Source organism: Ptiloglossa arizonensis, chromosome 11, assembly GCF_051014685.1.
Source record: "Ptiloglossa arizonensis isolate GNS036 chromosome 11, iyPtiAriz1_principal, whole genome shotgun sequence".
Classification (NCBI taxonomy): domain Eukaryota; kingdom Metazoa; phylum Arthropoda; class Insecta; order Hymenoptera; family Colletidae; genus Ptiloglossa; species Ptiloglossa arizonensis.
In genome coordinates, this window is record NC_135058.1 from 2,669,150 (window position 1) to 2,688,973 (window position 19,824).

The window sequence follows — 19,824 nt, forward strand, 5'->3', positions numbered from 1 at the left end:
TTCCGTACTATTTTCGAGATCGTGAATTTCGCGATACCGGGTCTCTATTCGTAGCGGGCAAATTCCAAAGTTGTAGTCAGAACCAGGAGAACGAGCGAGTTTCGTCCTGCTTCTCGATAACGTCGGAGAATAATAGATTTCGTGCAAAGTTGGAGCAAGGGATGGAGGGGTCGGTTTGCAGAAAGTAAGGACGCGAGAAATGTTCCCGTGGCGCATATTGCATTGCGAATTCAACCGGTCGAAACGTTCTCGCTCAGACTTATTGCGTTTCTATTTGTAGATAGTCACCGACAAAAGGTTCCGCGGAAAGAAACTGGCAGTTGTGGGTTAACAGGAAATTAACCTAACGTCGATTCCACGACTTTTGAACCTTACCATTGAGAACTCTGGAAACTGAATTGTTACGAATTCCCATTGAGACTTGTATTTTTGCAATTATTAATCGAACTTTTGCTTGCTGCATTCGATACCGTTGAAGAGTCATTATTAACAAATAGTATCGATATTCTCTAACCCCGATGTTTGTCATACTTGGCGACACATTTCGATCGATCATACAAATATCGTCAAAATAATTAGCGTCGTGAGAAAGAAAATGTTTCGTTGTAATTCTTCTCTACGGAACTAATCTTCGTCGCTCGTGTAATCGATAAATGTAGCCAGGTTCGAAACAAGATTGGCAGAGGATCCAGTCCCAATTCGACCCTTTGCGCTTCGCGATGTTTTTCTCTCTCAAGGTTCTCTCGGTTTCTAACGTTTACGCGAGTCGATTGAAGCGGGATACCCTACGCCACGAGCTCGGCGAACTATCACAGGGGAGCCCGAAGCGACGAGAACTTCGAACAGCTGATAACAGCTCGGAGAGAACCGTTATTCGTGAACGAGTCGACGAACGGAGAGACACCTAGCTACCGCTACGAAAGGAATAGGAATATACGAAGCGTGTGAGCGACGAAGCGGCTGATCGAAGGGACACGTACCATAGAAATAGAGTGTACACGCGTACAGTTAGGGTTCGCGGTGCACTCGAAGGGGGTGTACCGTCTACCCCTAATGAATCTATTAGGGACGTCGACCCCCCGGCTGGCAATCACTACAGATAACACGGCCCGCTGTTACGCAACGCGTGCATCGGGCTGTACGCGTCGAATTGCCGATCGCGCTTACGAATATTCAGCGAGCTATTTATGAAAACCGTGGTACGATCGGACAGAGTCGATCGTGCAACCCCTGGTCTAATGTTCGCTCCTCGTCTAGGAGCGGTTCGACGAATCGATTAAACTCGAGGGATAACGACGTTAGAGATTGCAATTTCTGACGAGCTGCGAGCGAGAGTCAAGGTCGTCGGTGATTAATACCGTGTCAAGCTTCTCGCTCGATGTGTGTATCGGAATTCGTTTATCGAGCCTGTAAAACGATCGGTACCGTTTTGCCACTGCACAATGGCCAATTAGACCAATTGCCCGTGAAGAAAGATCGCGCCCAGGATGCTGATTGCCTAACGGGTTTCGAGAGATTCGAACTAAGAACGGGCCATTTCGATCGAGCAATACGTTCTGCGCGATTTGATTCGGTTACGCGGTAATTGATATTACGTGGCACGGCTTAATGAAATTCTAAGGGAAATGTATATGCACATCCGAACACGATTGCCGATTTCCCATTGAAATTTTACTTCGATCGACCGAACGTAACGCGGTGTAAATGGGTATGAAATTTAGCGATACACTTTGCCGATTGTGATACATTAGTAGAGATAGAGGATACGTTTGAGATTGTACCGTTTAATAAGAGAGATTACAAGTAAGCCAATGTACAAGGAGGACCATCGAACTTGTAAAAAAATATTTGTTTTTCGGTTCGTTGAATTCGTCTCGATACCTGGTAGCTTATAAGTGAACAAATGATTGAGAAATTATAATATACTAAACAAGAACGTAGAAAAATCAAACGTTTTCGCTTCGAAGGTCCTTCGAATTCGTATTACTCGTGAGAAAAAAATATCGAATCGCTTACTGGTTGGGAAAAAAATTGAATCGATGAAATTAGGCGGTCCATTCCGTGGATAAATTAATTTCAAAGGTCCATTTACGAGCGAGTAATGAAAGTGTAATTAAAATTTTGTGGCGTGGTCCAGAAGTAAGAGTAATTTTTGTATCAGCGAAGGGGTAGAATCAGAGAATCGTAGAAAATGTCTTCTTGTTCGTCGAACCTTCTCGTTGTCTATTTATCGATAAACGTAGAAAACGAACGGTGGATCACTGACAAAGTGTGCAGAAATAACCGAACGTTTCCCCGTTCTCGTGTCCAAATGAACCAATAGAGAAGCGTTCGAGACTTCATGAAATAATGTGTCCTTGTATCGGTGCAAAAGGACTCTTTCCGCGACAAAACAGACCGCTGGGAATGCGTTCGAAACGATGCGATAATCCAAGAATAAAATGGCCAGGATTTCATCGTGCTCGTAAAAACCTCCCAACTGTCACTTATACAATCTACCGTTTCCCCTATTATTCGGGAGGGGAGAAGGCAATGACGGGAAAAATTCCGGCAAAAGCTTTATAAAAGAGCAGACCTTCGCGTCGTCGGAGCCACTTCTCTCTGCTTTTTATTAGATATTGTCCTCGTAACGTAACCGAGGTGGGCTCGGGCTTCTATGGAATATGTGGGTCGTAGGATTGTATCGTCTGTAAAAGAAAAAAGGGGAAAAGGGAAAGGTACTACGAGAAGGACTTAAACGAAATCACCAACCACCTTCACGAGGATCTTCGGATGCTTCTTAGGTGGCAGCTAAAGATTACACGGGTCGCGCGACGACGAAACGAAAGCCAATCTCGGTTATTGGTTCCGGTATACCAGAATTCATGGCTACGGCCTCGGAATTGGACGAATCTCGTGGCTGAAATGTGTCAACCGTGCCAAGGGTCATCGAACGACGAGGTTAACTTATCCGCCGAGTCTAATAGGTCTGGAAATGTAAGGCTTCCACGATACGGCTCTGTTCGTTCTTCTAATTATTCGCTCTGCCTTTCGTGCTGGTTGTTCCGTTAACTTTCCCCGGGCTGAATTCCTGTATGTTGCCCGTGATAGGCGATATCGTTCGAACGCAAAAATTACTTCAACGTCCGCAACGTTTTCCGTTTTAATTTCTGAGAGGCAAATTAGCAGAGTCGCTACTCCTTGCGAAGTATCAGACATACGACGTCTTCGATCGAAAAATTGTACGAGACGAAAAAGTTTCCAAATTTCATTTCCAACAACTTTCGTTGTACGCAATTTTCTCGTGGAAGTGACGATAAGCGAGGTATCGTACATTCGATCGATCCCTAGCACGAATCTTGACACGTAGCCGTTTCTTCGTGATGCGGTTACGAAGAGAACTGTATTTTAATCTATGAAATGTTTCATTCACGAGTATTCCAATTTTGGGAAACAAAAGGAGAGAAACGATTAACCGGTGGAAATAATGATCGAGTATCATATCCAGAGAAATATAACGGAAAGAACGGACGAAGGATAATAAAGTATTACAATTAAACGCTGGAAAAGAAATATTCATTCGTATTTCGACCGAATGTCGGTGCGCAACGATGAATATTACATTACACGGGATTATCTACGAAACACGTAATGCTAAGAGCCGTCGAGGAAATCCGATTACGGGTTACTTCGTCCTAATATCAGGTACATCGATCTTAGCAAGATTTCTTTGAAGATACGTATCTCGGTCTCCTTTGGAGCACGTTCTTACGATGCGAACGTTGACTAACGAGTCAAGGTTACGAAGACAAATAGAAGACCGGCGCAAAGAAAGAATAAGTTAAGAAACAAGGTAAGAGGTTTACTTTGAAAGCCGAGTTGCCTCTCCTTTCAGCGGACCAACACAAACACGAGTTCAGGAACGAATATTCCATTACGAGGTGATTGAAGCATCTCCTGATTGCAGAGACACATGAATCTCTCGACGGTGACACCCCCGACACAATCTTTTCTGATTACTGGTTTAATCCAAAGGGACGAGGCGCTCGATGACGCTGAACCAGAGAACACGTTTAATCTCGGCCAGATTGCAATTTTTATCGACCCATCGCTTCGAAGCAAATTCGAAGAAGGTCAACGCATAAAGTTCATTAATCGATCAACTACAGCAATACTATAGAAATATAGCGAAGGAAATATATTTTCTGTATACCTTTCCACGCGTCCTCTTAAAATTTGTCGAGCCGACACGATCTATGCTCACGCATGCTCTGCGTTACTACGCAGAGGTGTTTACGTTTCTTCGTACGGTATTTCAAAACAGAACCGTGTCTTTCTTTTCTATAATACAATACTCCAAATATTGAGTAGCGTTGCAGCCAGCATCGATGCTAATTTGCAAAAAATCTCTCGTCCAACATGCCTATCCGCATTAACGAGCTACTCTCATCCGAGTCTCGGTTACGCTCTACCGGCTCGGTTACCGCTAGGTAGACGTTTCGTCCAGCCCATCGTCCAAGTTTCATGGTTGTTACTCCCATTCTTGCGCGCGTCGTTACTCTCGTTACCTACTTTCGTTGCACGATTCCCATCTTCTCGTTTCGTCTTTAAAAGTGCAACAGTGACCATCGTTGGAAACCATTGCGCGTAAATTGCCGCGCGATTCTTCTTTCGCGTATAAATCTCCCAAGGTTAGGCGTTGCTATTATCCATCTCGTTCTTTCGCATCTTCTGTTCGTAAGTAAGTGTACAAAAGGCGTCGCTGTCGTTCCCGTATCTTTGCTCAAAGTTTCAAGACGGCTTTGTAACTTACGACTCCTTTCACCGAGACACGTACCACCACCGAACAGTCGCATTTTAATAACTCGGTGCCAAGAAGCTGGTCAAAAGATACGATTACAAAAAGAATTCTTTTCATTCGTGTCTTTCTCGGTTCTCCGATTGTTGTCTCGCGACGATCTTTCGTCTCTCTCTTTCTCTCTCTCCCTCTCCCCAGACCATTTCGTGTCTCCCAAGTGGTACGCGTACGACGATTTCAAGGCAAGCGATGAATTTAAAAGGCGCAAAAAGGGCAGCGCCTTTGAGCGTTTTGAGTGGCAATTACTAGCTCTGTCCTTAAATTACTTACTCCAGTAATTTTATTCTATCGCCGGCCCTTCTTCCAGTTGCGCGTCTCGTCCCTATCACCGTCGTCGTCTCTCTCCCTGCGCAGGCTTTCCCTTCGGAGACTCAGGCCGCCGGAAACGATCTTGAAATACCGCTCGGGCCGCTGTTCCTCAAAAGAGAAGCGTCTTGCGCAGTTTTCGGTCGAGGACACGCCAATGCGCGGGAAAAGCCACGACGCCGAATGTTCCCGCGGAAAAGAGAACAAGTTCTGCGAGGAACGGAGTCATTTCCGCTCTTTGTCCTCGTTTCCCGTCGTGGCGGAAGAAATTGCAGAAACGAGACAAGTCGACGCGTAAGGTGTTTAGAGGAAACGCGTCTCGCGTGTGCCTCGAAGAGTACCAAGGGTGGTTGGAAACACGGTGAAAGAAAGGGTTAAGTCTGGCTGCGATCCAGCCAACGACTGGCTGTGATTTATGTAAGGACTGCGTACGATTTATGCAAGGACTGCGCGTGATTTATGTAAATAGTAGGTACGATCTGTGTCGAGTCTGGTTCGGATCTGGTTACGTTTATGTCGGGTCCAATGTAGATATACGTCAGGTCTAGTGTAGATGTAAATCGGATCTGAGATAGATTCGCATACGTCGAGTCTGGTGTACATATACGTTGGATCCGAGGTAGATTTACACGTATCAGGATTAGCGTAGATACGAGCCCGAGGTAGATACACGCCGAGTCTAGTGTAGATACGTATCGGGCCTAAGGTAGATATGTGTCGGGTCTGGTAAAGGTGAACGTCAGATCCGAGATAGATGTGTCGGACCCGGTACGAGTACACGTCAGGCCTGAGGTAAATATACGTCAAGTCTGGTAACACTGCTATCGAGTCTAAAGTACGTATACGTCGCGAGCTGGAAACAAGGAGAACGAGAGACACGTTGCGCCCCGAATCCGCTAATTCTACCCCTCGATGAAGCCACTCGTACACTCGCTATCGTAAAGAAGGAAAGTGTATACCCTCGTAACATTCGACTACAATTTCAACGATCTCGTCCTTCCAAAAAATAACATTTACCCAACTGGAGACGCTTCGGTCCGAGTTCGCGAAGAAATTTTCAACGAATTTCCACCGGCGTGGTTCTCATCGCTCCAGACCCCGCTGTATCGAACATAACTCGTCCACTTCGGCGAGCCTTTCTACTCCCGCTTCGAAACGCCCCATCCGCGTCTTCCCGCGAGAAGCATCGGAGAGACTGCACGGGGAAACTTTCCCGAGCGTTCCCAAATGTCCAAATCCAATATCGCGGCTATACGCCGCGGCTAAATTGAACGCTCGATCTAATTTAACTCGACCGAAACGCCCTCCTATCGGTTACTCGCGTCTTCGTGTACCGACACCTGAGGATTCTCAGGATTGAAACAAAAATGAGAGGGAGAAAGAAAGCGAAAGGTGGAGCGAGGCGGGTAAACTCGATTACACCTCGTTCTGAAAATGATTTCGTTCACGGTTGGGGGGCGGGATCGAGGGAGGGTGTAAGGGGCGTACGCGGGAATGCCCCGTGGCGGTGTTTAGTTCGATTGATTCTACCGGGAATAAAATCAATGTTCGGCCGGTTGCAAAGGGTTTCGCGGATAGAGGAAGGGAGAGGTGTCCGAGGAGGGTGTCGGAGCTGTCGCTCGCAGTGATAGCCGCGGCGCTCGGATTATCCGCTTTCCCTGCCGGTAGACATTGCTCAATTGAAATCTACATCGGTGGTCACACGTGAGCACGATCGTTTGCGGCCGAGGGGCTCTGCGCCCGTCAAGGGCGCGGATCCGCACGATCGCGTTCAGAGCCTCGCGAACAATTCCAAGCAACCGACCGTCACCTCGAAAAGGACCAACGAATACTCTCCACCCGTCTCCGCGAGTTTCGTCCCTTTCCCCTCCTAGCCGATTAATCGACCGTTCGGTTTACTTTCGTTTTCAAATTTAATCTTACGCGATGTGTACCTCGAAAACCTGTTGGCCCCGGCACGAACGCGAACCCTGCCTCTCGATCCGTGGGTACGCTTCTCTTCCTTTTTTTTTTTCAACCTTTTTTGTTATTCCCTTCGGACACGGCACGATGGGTATTGACAGAGGTGAAAGGGACAGTGATTGAATTCGAGGATGCTACCAACTTTCGTTTATGGAATTATTTCCCGCGGTTTCGTCCGTACGGATCGGAAACTCGGATGGTTTCTCGAGTGTCGGAGTTTTCGAGCCGAGAGTAAATTTATGATTCGATCGCGACGCGATCCTGAGAGGGGTAATTCGGGTACGAGTAATTGGATGCGATTGAAACGTACGAGACGGTGATTTTAACGGCGGAGAAGGTACAAAGAGTACCTGTAAACTGGTAATTATTTATCACAGACAAGTATGAACCAGTAATCGTACATTACCGATAAGAACGAACCGGTAAACGTACAGTACCGATAAATACAAAAAAGTAATTAAAATTAGAAGAGATTTATCATTTTCATCGAAGAATAAACGCGTCGAGTTATTTCTACACGAGAGGGGCTCGTACTTGTGGGTTGTTTTTATCTTTGACAGGGGCGAGGAAATACAATTCTTCGTAGGAGACGATGCGATATCTCCAGACGCTGATCTCGAGATTACTTTCACTCGAGACTCGAAAAGTTTTGCACGTCGAGATAGACGATCTCCGGCAAACGACGACTATTTCTTGCAGACCCGGGAGAACATCTGACACAGAGATTAGGCTAAGCGTTCGTGAAATTATCTCGCAACGATATGCAAATCGCGGCATAAATGCTAATTGTAATTGGCCATGAAATGAATTCAGGGACCCTTTCGGTACCCGCGTAGGGACGCGACGTCCTTACGGCCAGCCTTTGGCTCTATGCCTCCTCGTTTAGCGGGGCAAAATGACGCGGCGTGTTTGAAAATTTTCTTTCCACCTCGTTTCGGGGGCCAGCAAAGGGAAAACGTCGTTCCGTCGCGCGATAAAACGGGGACAAAGCTTTGCTCGCGATTAACAAAAGTATCGCCCCGGCGAAGAATCCACTTCGATGTCGTTCGACGAACCTCCGAGGGAAGTTAATACCGGAACTGCGGAAACGAAAAAAAAATTAATTATCGCGTTCGTCGACGGATCGTTCTCTCGGCCGTTTTGGAACAAAGGATCAAAGTGACTCGGAACTTTGCCCCGATCGAATCTCCATTTAACGACGTTCGACGTTTAAATCGCTACGGACGTGGAGTTACTCTTACTTTTCGTTTATCGAAGCCGAACGTACTCTTTCTCAAAGGAGAAAGTAAGAAATTAAATTTTACGGTGAACAAAAAGTTTTCAAGTTCGAAGCAAAATAAAATATTCGATCGAGATTGTTTTTGCGCGTACATTTCTTGTTTTTCTCTCTTCAAATCACTTCAGAAGAGATCTTTGAGTGTTTGATCCCCGTACGAGCCCCCAAATAACTATTGTACTCGTGCGTGGTTTATGGATATATATATATATATATATATATATATATATATACATTTATTATAAATTACAGTGATAATAGTGTTAGACGTAGTGTCGGTGGTTAGTTTCGCTTGGTGCGTCTTTTAATTGTCTCGTCTTATCGTTTTTTCAGTCATATCGTCCGCGATACACTCTTCGGACATACTCTCGTTGTCATACTTTGTCATACTATCTTAAGTATGATCTCGTTGTCATTCGTTCTCTTTCATTCCAATCCTCAGTCTCTCTCACTTGAGGCGTTCGGTCACGTTCGGCCATCCTAATCGTTCGTCTTTCCCAAACACTCTTCACTTTCTCCGAACCACATGTATTCCCTTTGATCCCCGTGCATTTTCACGCTCGGTCGTCGCGTAAGAGCAAGACCTCCTGTAAAGGATACTCGTGCCTTCCAGGAAAACTAGCGGACCGATCGGCGCCAAATGTTTAGTTTAACTCAAGTCCGACCGCGCGCGTTATCTTGTTTAGGCCTACGCCCGAAGCAGGCTTAACACTAAACGTACCGGCATTTTTCTATACCTAATCTTACCATAGGGGGTCATTTGACCGCTTATGAAATAAACGTAGATTTTTCGTAAAAAATTCTTTATTTATTAAAGGAAATAATTTGCAACATCGTTTCTGATTTCGTATAAAATGAAACACATATTTTTATCGTTACAAACGAAACAATCGACTAATTACATTTTTTACACAGGATGGGTTTCTCCTTCGTACATTTCCCGCGAACAAATTTTTTACAAATTATGCAAGTTTGCGTTGTTTTATTGCCCGCCCGCAATCTTATTTGACATTTTTTCCTGGATTGAGAATTATTATTGGAGCTGCTCGATACTCCTTCTCGTTGATTTTCCCTTTCTTCTTCGCAAAATTCGAGGTACTCTGTAACAAGCTCGTCTGCTAATTGTAACAGGAAAGATTGCCTCGATAGCTTCAACCCAGTTGTTTCCTGATAGAGTATCCACGAATTGATTCTAGCCAGATACAAAATATTGAAAAATACCTGTACAGGCCATCTATTGCACTCGATTTGACGCTATACTTTCGCGCCATTTGGTCAACTATATCGACGCCAAATTTGGTTTTATTATAGTAACTGATCGTTTCGGGTGTTTTCTTTCTATTGTTCTTGATTTTTACGGTTTTACGTTTGGTACTCGATATCGCTACTTTTTTTCTTGGTTTTGATTTATAAATCGTTAGCGTACAGTCGTTTGATTTGTATGTCATTGTTGAAAGAAGTTTCGAATTATCTTTCGTTGTTTTTGCAAGTGCGGACAATTCCCTCCTGTTCGCACACATTGTTCCCACTAACGTTGTCCTTTTCGCCAATAATTTTGCAGCCAAAGATGAAGTCGTAAAAAAATTATCGGTTGTAATATTTCTTCTACAGTTGGTGAAAGGTTCGACTAATTTCATCGCAACAAATTCGCTGAGCGGTATTGACGTCAGTCTGGTTTCATCGCGTCTTAAGTATGAATTTAGAACTAAGGTTCCAGTTGGAAAACTGCTAAAAAATACGTAAACTTCGTACGGGGTCAAATGACACCCCGTGGTACGTAAGGTAGGTGAAGAATTTTTGTCGGTAAAAAATAAGCTACGAGAAAAACGGAAAGTGGGAAATTGAATAATCGGATGATATAAGAATTTACAGAAAGTCAAATGACCGACAGAAATTACAATAAATGTACGAATTTAAAGTAAATTTTCAAAAGGGGTCATTTGACCCCGCTTGGTACGTTTAGTGTTAAACGGGCACGGAAAATCCAATACTAAACATTTGTATTACAAAGTTGCTCGAATTATTACAGGGTTACATACTTTAATTGTATATTTACGTCGATAAATATACTCCGGACATTTTCTAATTTTATCGACCATCTGTTTCACGTCCTCCGATTTGTCATCCTTTGAAGAACGTTTTCTATACTCTTTTCTTACGATCGAAGGATGGTGAGCTTATTCGAAAAATCTCCGAAAGCTACTCTCATCAGTGACAATGAAAATGCAACAATTTCGATGCTCGTTTCTATTCCGAGTAAAACGTTCGGACGAAGAGTTTCATTTTTTCCAGCCGTCGTTCGTCCATAAAACGTAATTTCGAAATAACACGCACAAAGGACCGGTCACCATGCGGAATATTAAACCACTGGTAGATTCACAGAGCTCGATTTCACGGTAGGCGAAACGAAATGATAGGGTTACGACGTTGATTCGTTCGCCAGTGGCCACTGCGAATGCCAATTGTGACCATGGAGTGACGGTCTGTTAATATATCAGAATGGGACTCGATAATGGAATTTGCTTTCATGCTAAATTGCAATCTTTTATTTCATTGTGGAACCACTGGCTGGAAGGGTGGAGGAACGAGGTTTCGAGAGAAAACCGTAGGCTAGCGATCATTGAGATAAAAATCGCCTTTTATTTCACGTTCGAACGTCACTTTTCCATACATTTCGATGTGTGCGTATCAAACACGGGTCCGTTTGTTTGATTCTACTACGTCACGTTATTGCTAAGAAATTCGAGTACACAATTTTACGTCAAAACCCTCTTGCAACCAATCGTCATACGTTAAACCCTACGAAACACAGAATTTAAAAAAAAACATTATTTTAAAGTTTCTTTATCCGAATCATCGAAATCGTTGAAACTCTCGAAACATTTTTCAAATTGCAACTACAAATTCCCTCGACACGTTCAACGAGTATAATCGTACCGATTCTATCGTACCGCGCGCGTCGCAGAATTTTGAAATAACATTTTATACTTCCCTTCGAATTAAAAGCAACGGGTAATTCAATTTCCAGAAATACCGATAACCTGTTCGAAAAAGGGTAAACCAAAAAAAAAAAAAAAAAAAAAAAAAAAAAAAAAATTTCCTGCATCCGGTAAATTTACATCGTACGTTTATTTTTCGCGGTATTTCCAGCGAACCGCTTTACGAATTCCTAAACGCGCATCGAAACGCGAGCCCGAAAAAAATAGTTAAAAATCGTTGAACAACCGATCGTCGACACAAGTGGCTTACCCGCGTGGAAACTCGTCTCTCCGGTAAACGTCGTTCGTTGGTTCCCGAGAAATTGATACCGTTCTTCGCCGTTGTCTCGGTCGCGCGAGCAGTCTGCGAGCAACTGAACCCAAAATTTCAACGGAGCGACCACAAGCGTAGATTCGGGTCTCCCTCCGCGTCCCTCGAGAACCCTCGACGTTACGCTTTCTTCGGTAAAATCTTCGAACCGACGAAGAAACCCGTAGCGAAACGTTGAACGTCGCTCGCTCGAGAGAACTCCGCGAGAAAACTCTCCTCGTCGCGGTAGACGCGGTGAATTTAACTCGCGAGATTGCCGCTGGATTAAGATCTCGTTGCGAGATCCGTCACGCGCTCGCCGTCCGACGAACGGGAGGCGGAACCATGCCGTTGACAGTTTGTAAATGATCTAGTTTACGCGCGGGAAAGCGAGAAACGGTCCGGGCTTAGAGGCGGGCCGCCACTCTCGAATGTGGAACAGAAAGGGAAATGACGCGGATGGAAAATGGAGGGAGGTGGATAGATAGGTAGCTAGGTAGACGGAGACTGGGAATACGGAAATTCGGGGACACCGAGAGAACCGGGAACGGTTCGAGAAAGGGTGAAAGGCTCCCGTTAACTATTCATCTTCGCGGCAATCCAACAAACTTTCGGTACCTCCCCCCGGGCCCTACGGTCGAATACTAAAACTGTCGCACGACGAATCGCGACGTCGTAAACATAACTCGTGGACGAACCCTTAACGTCCCCCGAAGAGGGCTCCCGGATACAACGGCTGGTTCCTTCCTATCGCGGGCTTAATGGTGTGCCAAAATACAGTCGTTCGCGGAGTCGTAGATAATAACGGGGAACAGGAAACGTATGGAACGCGCGGGAGGTCCGTGAAAGAGGTACGCCGGAGGTACGAGGCTGGAGGATCAGAGACAAGGGATTCGTAAATTATCGTTTCGATGGAGTTTCACGGTTTCTCATTGGACTTTTACGAAGTTGACGGCAAAATGTCCGGACGTGTTGTCGATTTGTAGAATTTTGCTTACTTCGAGTCTCTGTTGACAGAGCGTGGGTGAAAAGAACCAACGCTCGCGAAAATCTCGTCGATGTCCACGATTCGACACGAATAAAAATGGAAATTGTCGATTCGAGAACCGATGAAGCGATCGATGAATGGGACCACGAAGTGGAAGAAAAAGAGGGTCTATACTGACACGAGTATGATCGTCAACCGTAACCACGATTGTCGAATAACCGACGTAGTTAACCTGTTCGGAGCAACGATGTTTAGGAAAATCGATATAGCGATTTTTATTCGTCGAATATGTCACGATACGTTTGATCATCGAATCGATGAGACACAAAAGTATACGAGAGAGAGAGAGATTGTACTTACTCTTCGTAGGAGAATAGCGTAGTATGTAATTTTTAATTTTTCTTAGAAGCGTATCGGTAATGCTGGCAATGGGTCCAGTGTTCGACAACTATCGAAGGATACGTTATTGAGCGAATAAAAATTATACGACAGGATCGAACAGAGTATTACCTCGCTAATTGATCACGAATCTGCTTCAGTTACTCCAGTAGCGATTTTACTCGAGAATAGATCTTTTTTTATCTGGACACGAGACCTCGCCTCGCGTGTACCACACGAGGAAGACAGAGAACGGAATAGAGCACCACCGGTGAAGATGACTCGGGTTCGATTATCGAGGGCAAAATTCGATCAGTTGGAGCAATATAACACTGTTGTATTCTTAATCCAGTAACTGTCGTGTCCGTGTCGATCACGGGTCAGGTTCGATACGTTTCTCGATAACGGTTCGTTTGGCACGGCCCTTGAAGAAGAACAATGTATTCGACAAGTCGTCTCTATTAATATTTTTAATCGACTACAGTAATCTTCGAACCGTCAGCCAGTCGTAGTCTTCTTCGCGAGATTCGTTTATTTATTTCTTATACTTTCACCGTCGATAGGACTTCGCTACAAAATACACGAACACATTTGTCACGATACCTCTGGTCTCCGATTTCATAGAAAAAAATTCATTCGATGATCTTCGATCTGAAATATAATAAATTGGATTAAGTTCGATAACAGCGATCGATTCTCACTTTTTAAACCACTTTGTATTTTTCTTTCATACGATGCCAAACTGTAACATTATTGTAACGTTACTATAACATTGCTATAAACCGGAACCGTGACAATATTCTAACGCAAGGTAAGAGCTTTTACAATAGTGGCGTGCAAAATTCAACGCTGGAAGACGTCTATTCTCTGTTTCGACGAAAGCTATTTTCAGAATTATTTAATATGCATGGATATAGACAGCCGAGACAATAAACAGCATTTAGCTATCGTTTGATGCGAGCCGAGCCAACCCCCTTGTCGCACTAGCAATGGATGAACGGACAAACGGACGGACGGACGGCTTGTCATTTGCATACGATGAACCCGTAGCGGCGTTAACTGCTCGGGGACGCGGAACGAGCTACAAGTCACCTGGTACCGGTAATTGAAACGAGGGTAGCTTCCACGAGGGTCGCTCCAAGAGACAATCAGTATAGGAGAAAGTTCTTTCATAGCTCGAGTAACGACGAATCTGCTACTTTCATCCGAAAGAGACGGAACGCGTTGATTGACGTTGCAGCAATTTCCGGTTACCCGTTTCACGCAATTATTTATACGGTTTATCTGGCTCCGATGGATACTCGAAACGTTTGTACATAAATTACAATTATCACCAATTCCACGGTACAATTTTTTATCCTACTTTTATCGACGATGTCAACTCTACGGGGAAAAGGAGAAAGGAATGTTATAATTTATGAATACCATTTATTTGGCACGATCCTCTTGAAATATTACGTTTCGTATTATTTTTATCACTCACGATGACGGAACGTGGCAACGATTTTCAAATTTTAATTTCTCGATTATTATTTATAAATTTGCGATACAACGGGTGATTTTGGAATATTTGGGACACTTCTCCCGGTAATCGTTTAACGTACTTTCTGTACGTATACAATTCGATAGTTAAATATTTTTGAGTCGCGTCGTTTTTCTCGCAAGATTGCTACACGATAACTGTAATTTAAGTATTTTTTACGATGGAGAGAGTAAAGAATTTTTACATCTAGGCAGTGTTCCGTGTAGTTTTATCTGATTTTTTTTTCTTCGCGGATTAAAGTGCTCTTGTTTAGACCGAAGGGTGAGAAAGTTTTGGAAAGTGACCCCTATAATTCCACTCCAGTGTCGAGGTAATTTCAAGGGTTCTCGAAAGATCGAAGTCCCAGGAAATTCGTTTAAACTTCTGGATTTGTTCATCCGCGAACGCGTCGAACAAGTACCGCAGGCTATACTGTAGCGAAACAGTAGAATGATATCATAACAATACGGATGTGGAATTTTTGTTTCTCGCTCTGTCCGCAAACTTAAATTTTAAATTTCAAATCGAGATATACCTATAAAACTTTAAAACGCTGTAACTCGACGTACATCTTTGTACCGAACGTAGACTCAACTGTATCTTTTATATTCGATACTCTACAATTGTTTCTTTCCTATTTTTAATACATAGAATCTCGATACGTTACAAATGAAACGGACTCTCGCTATTGTAGAAACAACCGATACGGTAGTCACCGAGAAAGCTGACCTCGAAAGTTGTACACCTCGCTGGCAGCAGAGATCCATCGATCGCGTCGAACGATGCGTAATAAACCGAGATGAACGAACGAAAATTCCGTCGGATTTATAAAGTGGATTCGTAAAGTGCTAATCGGTGGTCCGCGGAACGAATGAAAGGAAAATCTGGTAAAATCGCCCCTAAAGGTTGGCAACGGGCCGTGGCTTAACGAGAAATTACGGGGGCGATCCCCGGGACGCTGCGTGTTCCATTCTGTTCTACTTCATTAGGTTTAATCGGGCCGATTTTTAATTACTTCGGACGCTCGAGCCGCTCGAAGAGAAGGCAAGAAAAATCCCGTGTCAAGGGGCCTCGTCGAAACGGTTAATAAGTCCGGGTGGGACAGAGGGGCACGAGTCCGCTGGAGAACCCCTTGAAACTTTACAGACTGCGGGAGCGGAACGCGGTCCTGGGGCGGATGAGCAAGGGAGTCGCGGGAAAGGCTTCAGGGGGCGGGAGTGGACGGGGAATTGGGCTAGTGGGGGGAGTTTAATTAAATATCACACGACATATTATGGGACGAGGTCGCCGCGCGGTGTCAGTAGCAAGGAACGTCAGCCGCACACCGTGAGACCGAAAAGTTCCGAGGCTGTGGAACGAAACGAACGAAGCGAACGCTGATACCGAACCGCGGTGGTTCCAGGTGGCCGGAAATAGCCGCAGGATGGACCGATCCGACGTTCCAGCATCGCTCCCTACCCGTACCCTTTTTAGAAATCGGCCAGGTCTCGACAGACCCCCCCTCGTACTCCCGGACACCACTCTCTCCGTTCTTCCCTCTTATTTTCTCCCTAACGACGATAGAACCGACGATTCGATTCACGTGAAAGAGCGGTCCTTTCTCCCAGCGACCGAGTACGGATACCCATGAAAATCCGATCTCAATTTCGCAATATCTCCACCGAACGACCAATCGAACGAAGATAAACCGCGCGATGTCTGCGCGCCCGCGTCGTTCGTGGAAAGAGGGTAACAGAAACAGGGAGAACTTTACAAGCACGTATCTAATTGGAGGATATTCTTCCTGTTACGGATCGTTGCGGAGGCAATTTTTTTCTTTTTTTTTTTTTTTACGCAGAGAGTTTCATTCGCTTCGGTTCCGGCAAGACTTACCACGGATCTACCCTATTTCGTTGTTTTTGAGCTACTCGTTTATGACGGGTAGATCGCAATTAAGATTTTAAGAACGCGGAGCTTCCTTCGAAATTGTAACCGATGTCGCGTAATCCCAGAGGAACGTTAAATACGCGTACCGAAATAAATCGTGGATGACCAGGAAATTGCCAGATCGGAGAAAAGAGTACGAGATTGCGATTCGATAATTGTACAAATAATAAACAAGGCGTCGCCGAACACGAGAGTGCACAGTCCGAGGCAGATTTCGAATAAATGTGTAAAATTAACTCGCAGACGTGATCGTCGAGACGTCGATCGAACCTCTTGTTTCTTTGCGCGAGTTAATAAACTCGATTATTGGGCGTTGTCGGTAATAACTCGCGAGAAACGAGGGAAATATAAACGCGACCTTTAATACCGTAAATAGAAGTTACTCGAAATAAATGATTTCCGGCTGGAAAAATAGTATCTCGTGTAGTTAACTCGGATCTTTGACTCCGATGCGAACAGATCGAAAAGAAACAGGTAGAACGCATTGCTTGGAGACTTATTATTTTATCCACCTCTCGTACGATATAAAAATACTACTTTCAACGGGTACTCACGGCGTTAATCGTTTCTTTAAAATACCATACAACTTGTCCACCAAACCCAATAATTACCCACGTAAAACGTATCGTCCTCGATGAACCTACTCGTCCACTCGTCGTCTTCCATTTTATCATTATCCTACCCTTTCCAGGATCGGCTAACCGATTACTTTCTGCCGATCATGCATTATTTATAACGCCGCGAACGGAAACCACCGCGTCCAGAGTAAACATCGTTCACCTCGATTAGGATGCCTAGCGGATCGAGGCAAGAAGTCGCCTCAAAGAGCGTATGGACAGCGTTCCTCCCCTGGTTGTCCTTCGACACGGTGGCAAACGTTCGCTCGACCTTCCCCCCTTTCTCTCTACCACCTCCCGACGGCCAAGTTTACTCGGGTCTTCCCGTCAAGTTGATCCCTCTTGCCACGTTCACGGTGCCGCGCGAATTAAAAGCCCATGAATATGGTAAGGATGCAAATTCCGTCGGTGTTTGCCCGGGATCGGTGTTACTCGGCAATCTGCATCCTCGAGTGTTAAAATACTCGGGAATGCAGCGAGTGGAACGTTGGATTTCACCGGTTTGTGTCCCGATTCGGTTACGTTCCTACACGTCGGATAACTACAGGGGTTAATTACAAACCGGAACTTCGGACGTTTCACCGTGACGATGGCTCAGCCCTGGAACCCTTGTTACAGTGAAACGGGTTAACGAGTGGCCAAAGTTTACGAGGCGGTGCTGCCACGAGATGATTACAAATCGGGGGAAACCCGAAAATTGGCGAAAGCACTGGAATGGATTTTGCGAACACGGCGGAGTCTTTTAATCGCCACGAGATTTAGATGCGTTCGACGATCGAGCACCAACGGGACCAGCTACGGACAGATTTATAACGATGATGGATTTTCCAACGATCTCGGAGAGAGCTACGCCGTTATGGTCCTGTTGCGTAACCGCTCCGATAGCTACCGACATCGCTCCTCTTGGATCGTCGAGTTCTTTCCGTGACAGATTCTCTTGCGACACTGTTACTCTGGAAACACAAATTCGATAGAACGCGATGCAAAAATTGCGACTGTTCTTCCGTGACGCGAGATTCTTGGAACACGGTTTCCATATAACACGGTTTGATCGAACTTGAACAACCTCTGTACGGTACGATATTCTTAAGATGGAGTTTCCACGTAACACGGTTCGATAAACATGGACAATCCTGATACAGTACGATATTCTTACGATAGAGTTTCCATAAAACACGGTTCGATAAATATCGACGACGCGGATATTGTCACCGCATTGTCCAGATTCGGTTCGACACGGTTTCGCTACAAGAGGAAAGGAATTAATCGTGTTATAGGAGGATCGAGTGTGCCTCTGTCGACACGATGCCGGTATCGATCTCAAACGTCGATACCGGACAATTCGCGTCCACGTACGTTTCCCTTCTCTCGGACGGGTGTTTTATTATCGAATCTCTCGAACATTGAACCGTTCAGTTCCGCGTCACTGGTTTCGCAAGACAGGTGCTGGATCTGGCGCGCAGTTCGCGAGCAATTAAACGAATCGGGAGCTTCCGGGTGATTTGCAATAACTTTGTTTATCGAGCGAGTCGAGTCAATTTGAACCGCGCATACAAGATTCAGGGGTTGGTAACGATGTTTACGAGTCGTACTTCGATCGGAGAGTGTTCGTTCGGGCGGGCTCCGATAGTTTTATCGATCGGATCGGGTACAGGTAGGAGGGGGTGTTGCATCACGTAAATCACCATATATGGTTATCTTAGCAGCAGCATCCCAGCTAGCAACCACGTGTCGCTAAATTTGCGATAGGCGTCTCGCTCGACCTTTAACGCGTTCCGTGACTTTGACGGTATATTGTATTTTACGAGGACGTCAGCTGCATGCTTCGTACCCTTACACTGCCAATTACCGGAGGACAATAGCGCGAGTATTTTGACAAGTTCGAACAAACTTGTTGCTCCTTTCGGTACAAATTTATAACGCGAATCGAAGAACGTTCGTCGAGCCACGCGGAGAATACTTCATTCGAACGAAATTCTATTAATATCGAAATTTCGACCCCTTGGAAAACCAAAACTGTATCGATGTACGAAGTAATTATTGCGATGTCAATTTTTGGCAACGAACAAGAATTATGGTCACATTGTTTTGAAATTAACTGTAAAAATTGGTTTTAAATTGCAAATATTGCTCGCGTATCTTTAAGGTTATACAAGAACGTGTCTCGATAGATTTACGTATCGATACGTTTGAAATAAGTTTCAACTATTGTCCGATAAAGAAGCTTTTAGATAGGTGGTACTAAAATCAAAGCGAACGGTAGATCTCAGTCGACGAAGAACTCTTTTTAAAAAACAGTTTACCGTACTATGCGTATATTGTAAATACACGTTTACACGTATCGTAAACACTGAGCGCAACTTTCTCGCTCTAGCGGCCGTGTGTAGCGATGTTTACGCTTCGTCGATCAAGAGATCGCGAATTATAAAAATATCTGTCCCCTAGTAGCCATCTCTACCAAAGAGGAGTCGACTCGGAACAACCAAATTTCTCGTCGCATTCGAATCATCGAGAACGGTTACAGAGGACCCTTGACTCGGTTCTCCGGCAACTACGAAGAACTTTGCTCCTGGGTAATTTTTGTCCCTGGAGTTTGATACAATTCTATCAGGAATACGACCTTTACGTACCGTAGATAACACGACGAACTCTCTTACGGTATTAAATTACCAGTAGAGCGTGGCTCGGTTCTCGAGAAAGAAATATAGACAATCTCGTACGAAA

At 44.8% G+C, this 19,824-nt stretch overlaps 1 protein-coding gene across 1 annotated transcript in view; it reads right to left on the reverse strand.

The window, feature by feature from the left end:
• Nucleotides 1–19,824, reverse strand: part of Hwt (SH2 domain-containing adapter heavyweight) — a 291,059-nt gene that overhangs the window by 40,515 nt on the left and 230,720 nt on the right. The window lies entirely within an intron of this gene.